We start from the raw sequence: 9111 nt of genomic DNA, 5'->3' as shown, positions 1-9111 counted from the left end.
TACTTGAAGGCCAAGCACTGAAGAGTGCATGACAGCACGAGAAAACAAAAATCTGTATCGTAGGGCATAGAAGGTATAGAAGTAATTATCATTACAAGCACAATAATGAACAAAGACACAATGGCACATACATGGTACAAAGTTGTTAGAGTAATTATCATTACATGTTTTGGGATGAGTAAAGTGGTACATGGATTCACACGTATGTAAAGATGTATCCACAAAGAGGCATATATGCAGATACATACACCTATATATGCACATATGTGTATATATTCACGCACATGTAGCCATAGACATACTACACGTACAAGATAGGTACGCGTGTAAAAGATATGGGTATGTGTACAGGCGTGCATACATATACATATGCAACATGCACATATTTTTATGATATACTCATATATATACACATTACAGAGCCAATCTCTTCATCTTTTGTTTAATTATCCCTTAAGTGCAGAAAACGAATGCAACACAATACAGGGTTGACTTGAGATGAACTCTCGTGACGAGGAGAAAGCAACCGTGACTCGGGACTTCTGGAGAACGTCAAATTCGCGTTTTTTCCTATGATTTCATGAGCATCGGTGGTTCAGTGGTAGAATTCTCGCCTGCCACGCGGGAGGCCCGGGTTCAATTCCCGGCCGATGCAGGTTTTGAACCCAATAAGTTCAAGATTGTGTCTGGATAAATCAGATGGTGAAAGACTAGGGGATGGAAGAAAGGACTGGATATTTAGCAAGGACATAGTGGAACAGGATCCAATGTGCTGAAAGGTGGCTTCAGGTGGAATGAAGACCTGTATGTTCAGCAAGGATGAAGTGTTAGTTTCATGATATGAAGGTGTCGTGGTATGCAATACAAGATTATAGCCAAAGTATGTGCTATCGGCTGGTTTGGCATTCAGTGAAGGACTCCATTCCCCACGAGAAGGTAACATAGTAAATTCATCAATACAAAGCAGGGTCATCAATCCCAGCCTGTAGTGCACGGGTTCTTAACCTGGGGTCCATGGAACCCCTTGGGGGTTCATAGATGGGCTTTAGAGTGTCCATGAAGATCAGAATAATTGAGAACACTTTAGTGATATTGCATAATACCGTTTGGCATCATTAGCTGAAAAAGAACAAAAAAATCGAAGACTCTTGAAAAATTCTGCTGTTTGTTGACACACGCCTACCCTTCTCAGGCAAAGCGAGCTATTGGTGCTCTGATTACGTTTGCTACTACATAGCTTTGTGAGTCAAGGTTTTCAGCGCTTGTTTCTATCAAACCGAAAAGTAGAAATCAACTGGATGTCAACGATGTTATGGGTGTTGCCTTGTTAAAGACCACTCCACATTTCGTCTCCTTATTCAGGCCAAACAACAACCCTCTCATTGAAATGAACTTTCGAGCTGAATTAAAGTTTTGTTTTGTTTAATTTGCACAAGTTGGATGTATTTCATTTTTTCATCAAGTGGCCAATAGTTTTTACATGAAAAAGAGTGAGAAACATAATTCTTGTAAAGTGCGTTTTGTACTTTGTTTATGTCATACAGTGCGTGTGGTAGTTTTCAGTAAAATAAAGTATGTTAATTGCATGCAAAATGCTCTGTTTTTGTGCATTTTTGTAGGGAAGGGGTTCATACCTTTCACCAGATTTTCGAAGGGGTCCGTGACTTAAAAAAGGCTAAGACCACTGCTTTAGTAAATCCCGTCAATGCAAGACAGTTATTATGAAGCAGCAGAGAGATACCCACTTTTATAGTAACAGGAAAAGAAGTGTTTTGGGTTAGTGGGGTCCAGAGGTTTAGGAGTGTTATAACCGGTTACATCGTGCCTAATGGATTTTTCAGCCCCCTTTTAGACAAGTGGCTGCTATTTACGGACAGAACAAGATAATACATCAGTTATACATCATTTCCTTTCCATTTCATCAGTCAGCAACACAATTTACTACCGATCTTCAGTAGGAGGTTCGCATTCCAAATCATATGGGGGGAGTTTTCTGCCAGCCACTCCAGGAACTTGGATGTTTCGAAGGGTGGGGTGCGACCTTGACTTGAGGACACAACTTCTGTCAATGACTTTTTTTATAATGCACAAATGAAGGAAACCAGAGCCAGGAGCACGATAAAATTATTCCCTCCAAGAACAGAGAGCCAAATTTTTGATCAGTTCAATTTGAGATGCAGCAAGTGATGATGCAATGGACCATTATTGAGCCAAGGTTAGGTGACATAAACTATGCAAGACTTTCGCTCTGGATGGAATAAAGGAATGTAATATATGTGTCAGATGAATAATATTCATAATACTGATATGCTAAAGGTTCCCTCTGGAACAAGTAGACCCATGCGTTGCAGGGGGATTTTAGATGGAGTGAAGGCCTCTTAGAGAATATGAAAGCTGTGCTGGTATTACCATAAGATGCAAAATGAAACGACAACTGAAATTACTAGTTATATTACATGTTTTATATTTAGGTACGAATTAGTCCACTGCTCAATTTTAGGCAAATACAAGAGGTCCATCTATTCCTTCACGTCTGTTTAGGTTCATTTAGGACCTGTTCGGGTCCTTCACATTCAGGTTCAGTTACACCCATTACCATGAGATTAGATTTAATATAAATGAAATGCGCCACTTCAGGTTCATTCATGATACTTGTAAGTCATCCATGTCTTCACATCTTTTCCGTTTCAGTCGCTTCAGTATCAGTTCAGTTTCATTGCTCTCCGTGGTCTTTCCTCATCAACACCTTAGCTCTCATTCCCCCTCCCACCTTTTTTTCAACTTCTTTCCTTCCTTTCGAGACCACACTTCCCACTCCCTCGTTTCGTTTTTCTACCCCACCCCTTCCCTTCCAAAAGCACCCCTGTCCCTCAGTTCCTTTCCAGTCCCTCCCTGCTCTTCCATCTCGCACTTAAATATTTGTTTCACTGATGTGTTCCCTACCTCCTTACTTAAGTTCTCCCTCAAATACTCGTTTCATCCGGGTCGTTATTCACTCCTTAATTAAGTCACCCCTCAGCTGAGCAAAACTTATGGTTGATGAGGGGCATGATTTTTGGGTATTAGGAGACGCCAAACTTGACTCATGACTTCTAAAAGACATCAGGTTCGTGTCTTTTCCATCACTAAATCAGCATCGTTGGTTCAGCGGTATACTTTTCCCTTCAAGAGCGAGAGGCCATGGGTTGATTACCGGCCGATGCACGTTTTAAGCAAAACGAAGTCAAGAAATGATGTAGAGGGTGGATCACAATGGACTTCTTAATAAGGAAGGGTAATGTGAAGACGAAAAGTGTGTACTCCAATGGGGCTTGCGTTTAACTGAATACATATTTCTTCAGCAAACGTTAGAAGGCAGTGTAAAGCCTGACCCCCTGTTGAGATTGCCTACTTATGATGGGGAAGGTGACAGAGTACATGTCTGATTTGGGATAAGACACAGACGTTAAACCAGAATAAGCCGGCTTAATATACAGCGTAGGACAGAGGTCTGCGTGCAGGAGGTTGTTCTTAAAAGAAATGAAGGACAGTGTAGCCGGTGCGAAGAAATACCGAATCGACAGTCATCTACCGAATAGGCACCGAATCGGCAGAGAATCGGCGAATTTAATAGGAAAACAATATCATTATTACCACAGGATAGGTTTATATACAGCTAATTATCTGAAATTCGGTCAAAATATTGCGGTTAATTCAATTTATATGGGGATAAAGAGTATAATATTTTCTAATTAAGAGTGCCAATTCGACAAATGACCGTCGATTCGGTATTTCGTCGCAACTGTCGTAACTCTTCCACTTCCCTCACGCCTTACAACTTCCCTCCTCCCTCCTTACCTAGCCCATCCATTTATTTTCCTCCACCCCCTCCTACTCCTCCCTCTGCTCCTCACGTACTTCCTTTCCCGATGCTCTTCTATCATTCTTTAGTTTAGTTATTTTTCAAATGATTGGTTTCTGAGGGCCCTTTTTTGTTTTCTTTAATTTAGGTTCTTTCTTTACCACTCAGTATAAGCCGCAACACTCTGGGGAGCACTGTACTTGAAGGCCAAGCACTGAAGAGTGCATGAGAGCACGAGAAAACAAAAATCGGTATCGTAGGGCATAGAAGGTATCTATCTATCTATCTATATACCTTGGCTGCTTCCCCCAAGGAAAGGGAGGTAGCCGAGACAGGACGACTCACTCTCCATTTACTCATCCATTCAAACACATTCATTCGCATCTTAGCCCCAAAGGGGAGAACGGACAGATCCTCACCGCACCACACCGCACAAGGGTCAACTGCACAATGCAAGCAGTGACATCCGCAGCAGGGCCCGACAGCAGAACTGGTTTACCCCTGCCACATCATAACAGACCCATCCCCTTACCCGCACCTGACCTGACTAGCTGATCAGACCAAATGCGGGAGAATATCCCCTCAGGGCTGCGTCATCACTTATTCATTCACAATTTCTCTCCATTTATTTCTGTCACGCACAGCCACTCTTCCTTGCACAACAGACATCCCTCTCGCATCCAGCGCTCTCTTCACACTGTCCATCCATCCTATTCGTGGTCTTCCTCTCAGTCTTACACCTCTCACATCAGATCTAGTTATCTTTTTCACCAATCGCTCATTATCCATTCTCTCCATATGCCCAAACCATTGCAACACCCTCTGCTCAACTCTACCAGCCATCTCCCGAACAACTCCAGTTCTCCTTCGCACTTCATCATTTCGCACTCGATCCATACGCGTCACTCCACACATACTCCTCAGACATCTCATCTCCATTACATTCAAACTTTTCCTCTCTGCTACACCCATATTCCATGTTTCAGCCCCATATAACGCAGTCGGTACCACAACACCCTCATACAGCCTTCTCTTTACATCCATTCTAAGCGAACGACATTTAAACACTTTTTTCATTCCTCCCAGCACCTTTCCTACTTCATTTATTCTAAACTTCACTTCTGCATTTATTCTTCCATCCACAGCAACATGTGACCCTAGATATTTAAAACAATCTACCTCCTCAAGCAACTCACCATTCAAAACTATATTCATCCCCCTACCATCTATCAACCTCGTACACTTCATCACTTTACTCTTATTCTCATTTACTTTCAATTTCCTCCTTTCACACACCCTTCCAAACTCCTCTACCAACTGTCTCAATCTCTCCTCTGAATCAGTCACCAGTGCAGTATCATCTGCAAACAGCAGCTGCTTCAGATTCCACTCTCCTCCATCAACATTTACCAGACTCAGACCACCTAAAACTCTTGCATTCACCTCCCTTACAACACCATCCATGTAAATATTAAACAACCAAGGCGACATCACACATCCCTGTCGCAGCCCCACTCTCACGGGAAACCAATCACTCACAGCATTTCCCACTCTTACACACGCTCTAGTATTTACATAAAAACTTTTCACCCCTTTTAGTAACCTACCATCAAGTCCATACAATCTTAAAACAGTCCACAAAGCCTCCCTATCAATTCTATCATACGCTTTCTCTAAATCCATAAATGCCCAAAACACATCCTTGCCTCGCTAAATACTTTTCACACACTTGTCTCACAGCAAACACCTGATCAACGCATCCCCTCCCTCTCCTAAAGCCACACTGCTCATCACTAATCACTCCCTCTGTACCCTCTCTAACTCCCCATAATTAACCACTCTACCATACACTTTACCTACAACACTCAACAGACTTATACCCCTAAAGCTAGTACATTCATACTTATCACCCTTGCCTTTATACAACGGGACCACACAAGCACTTGCCCAGTCAATTGGCACCATACCTTTCTCAAAGCACACACTGAATAATCTTACTAACCAGTCAACAATAGTCACTCCACCACCCTTCAGGCATTCCACAGCACACCCATCCATACCTGCAGCTTTCCCTGTTTTCATCTCCTTTACTGCCTTCTCCACTTCCTCCTTCGTGATCAAAGAATCATTCAACTCTCCCAACACATTTATTCCTTGCACCCTTCTATCTGACACAATCTCAGCCACCCTTTCCTCCTCTACATTTAACAATCTTTCAAAATACTCTGCCCATCTCTTCCTTACTGCATCCATCTCAATTAACATCCTTCCATCCTCTGCTTTTACTCGTTCTTCCTTCCCAGACTCTCCCTTTCGCACCCTTTTCACCTCCTTCCAAAACATTTTCTTATTCTGTTGAAAATTCTCTGTCAGCCGCCTACCCCACCTCTCATCTGCTGCCACTTTAACATCACGCACAGCCCTTCTCGCTCTATTCCTCTTTTCCTTATACCTTTCATATGACATCTCATCCTTCCTCTGCAGCCACACTTCATATGCACGTCTCTTCTCAGCCACAGCCATACTTACTTCCTCGCACCACCATTCACTTCCTTTTCTTACACCACCACCCACACGTCTCACACCACACACCTCTTCTGCATGCCCCACCACAGCACTCTTAAACAACTGCCATTCCTCCTCCACACTGCCATTTTCCCGATCTTTCACTGCGTTCCACTCATCTTTCAATTTCTCCTGATACTCTATCTTTTTCTCTCTTTTATCCAACTCACTCACTTTCAAAACCTCCCTGCCACACCTAACCCTCCTAGCTCTCACCCATCTCTTACCTACTCTTAACTTTCCCTCCACCAGGTAGTGGTCAGACATACCTCCACCCTCCCCTCTCAGAAGGTATAGAAGTAATAATCATTACAAGCACAATAATGAACAAAGACATACAATGGCACATACATGGTACAAAGTTGTTATAGTAATTATCATTACATGTTTTGAGATGAGTAAAGTGGTACATGGATACACACGTATGGAAAGACGTATGCAGAAAGAGGCACAAATCCACACATACATAAACCTATATATGTATACATTCACGCACATGTAGCCATAGATATACTGCACGTACAGGATAGGTACGCGTGTATCAAGATATGGGTATGTGTACAGGCGTGCATACATATACATATGCAACATGCACATATTCTTATGATATACTCATATATATACAGTATACAGAGCCCATTTCTTCATCTTTTGTTTAATTATCCATTAAGTGCAGAAAACGAATGCAACACAATGCAGGGGTGACTTGAGATGAACTCTCGTGACGGGGAGAAAGCAACCGTGACTCGGGACTTCTGGAGAACGTCAAATTCGCGTTTTTCCATATGATTTCATGAGCATCGGTGGTTCAGTGGTAGAATTCTCGCCTGCCACGCGGGAGGCCCGGGTTCAATTCCCGGCCGATGCACGTTTTGAACCCAATGAGTTCAAGATTGTGTATGGATCAATCAGATGGTGAAAGACTAGGGGATGGAAGAAAGGACTGGATATTTAGGAAGGACAAAGTGGAACAGGATCCTATGTGCTGAAAGGTGGCTTCAGGTGGAATGAAGGCCTGTATGTTCAGCAAGGATGAAGTGGTAGTTTCATGAGATGAAGGTGTCGTGGTATGCAATACAGGATTATAGCCAAAGTATGTGCTATCGGCTGGTTTGGCATTCAGTGAAGGACTCCATTCCCCACGAGAAGGTAACATAGTAAATTCATCAATACAAACCAGGATCATTAATCCCAGCCTGTAGTGCAGGTTCTTAACCTGGGGTCCATGGACCCCTTGGGGGTTCATAGATGAGTTTAGGGGGTCCATGAAGGTCAGAATAATTGAGAACTATTTAGTGATATTGCATGATGCCGTTTGGCATCATTAACTGAAAAAGAAAAAAAAACATTCGACGACTCTTGAAAAATTCTGCTGTTCGTTGACACAAGCCTACCCTTGTCTGGCAAAGCGAGCTATTGGTGCTCTGATTACCTTTTCTACTACATACCTTTGTGAGTCAAGGTTTTCAGCGCTTGTTTCTATCCAAACGAGAAGCAGAAATCAACTGAATGTCAACGATGTTATGGGTGTTGCCTTGTTAAAGACCACTCCACATTTCGTCTCCTTATTCAGGCCAAACAACTGTTATGAGTCCATATTATATTTACAAATCATACTATATAGATAGATAAATATAAAGATAGACAGCTCTATGCGAGCCTGGGAATGGGAAATGATCTTGCTAGTTACACTGAGGAAAAGCTGACGACAGACTAGGAAGTAGCCAGTCAGGAGATGATGCAGTTAGTTTGTCAGCGATCATCAGGTGAACACACATACACACATACTCACACACAGGCTTCTAGAACATTCCAACCACAGGGAAAACACGTGATACGACTCCTGTTTCACCAGAATTTAGGAAAGAGAGCTCAGAAGGAGAGAGACTATAGAAGCGGCAGGGAGTAGAAGAAAGGTTTAGAAACTTGGGAGAGAGAGAGAGAGATAGGGAGATAGCTAGCGGGACTCTACTTTATACTTCGCTCTCTGTGAGAGACTTGTTAATATTTCCAAGACAAATAAAAATAGTCCCATACTATTCTTTACCTCTCCTTGTCATTGAATGACAAATGGGAAAGAAGATTATCTACTTACAAAGCTACTCAAGTATAATAACCGCTCGTCCACATGTCTAATATATATAACTTCTCTACAAGTAACTACAAAGTCTTTCTATGACATTTGGTGGCAGCAAAAAGAACTCACCTCGTCTTCGAATCAACAGTGAATTTCTGCAAAAGCAGGCGACACTCTACAAGATTAACTTCAGTTCTACAGTGAACGAACTACAACCATCTACAATCAACTACAAGTAACAACTCTACGAGTCGTCTGTATAATCTTCTACACGCACCTACAAGTAGCAGCAGTCTGCATCCTACAACGAGTAAATCACAAGAAAAAAGGACCAAGAATACATCAAGTAAGAAAATACAATACAAACAAACGAAGAGTGAGACACGACTCATAACTCATAACCACCAGACCTCACCCTCCTCTCTCTGCTACATCCACCCAACCCCCACCTGCTGATGCAGGAGTGAAGAGGTCAAGACGACAAAGCAAATACCAAGTCCATATTCACAACTCATCTTACTCACTCATCTTCACTCAAGTTACTCATCGCTACTCATTTACTCACCACAGCTACCAGTGTGGGAAGCCAACGTCACCATGTGCTGAGATGACATCACAACGCGAGTCT

General features: G+C 42.5%; 2 non-coding genes across 2 annotated transcripts; both read left to right on the top strand.

Annotated features, from left to right (window-relative positions):
• Positions 1–584: 584 nt before the first annotated feature.
• TRNAG-GCC (transfer RNA glycine (anticodon GCC)) lies at positions 585–655 on the top strand. The gene has a single exon. It is a non-coding gene; the product is annotated as a tRNA-Gly (tRNA).
• A 6548-nt stretch (positions 656–7203) lies between these two features.
• TRNAG-GCC (transfer RNA glycine (anticodon GCC)) lies at positions 7204–7274 on the top strand. Its single transcript has one exon. It is a non-coding gene; the product is annotated as a tRNA-Gly (tRNA).
• Positions 7275–9111: the final 1837 nt, after the last annotated feature.

Source organism: Coenobita brevimanus, chromosome 8 (genome assembly GCF_032717465.1).
Source record: "Coenobita brevimanus isolate Jiangsu-jjx chromosome 8, ASM3271746v2, whole genome shotgun sequence".
Classification (NCBI taxonomy): Eukaryota; Metazoa; Arthropoda; class Malacostraca; order Decapoda; family Coenobitidae; genus Coenobita; species Coenobita brevimanus.
This window is presented reverse-complemented; position numbering and strand designations above follow the sequence as displayed.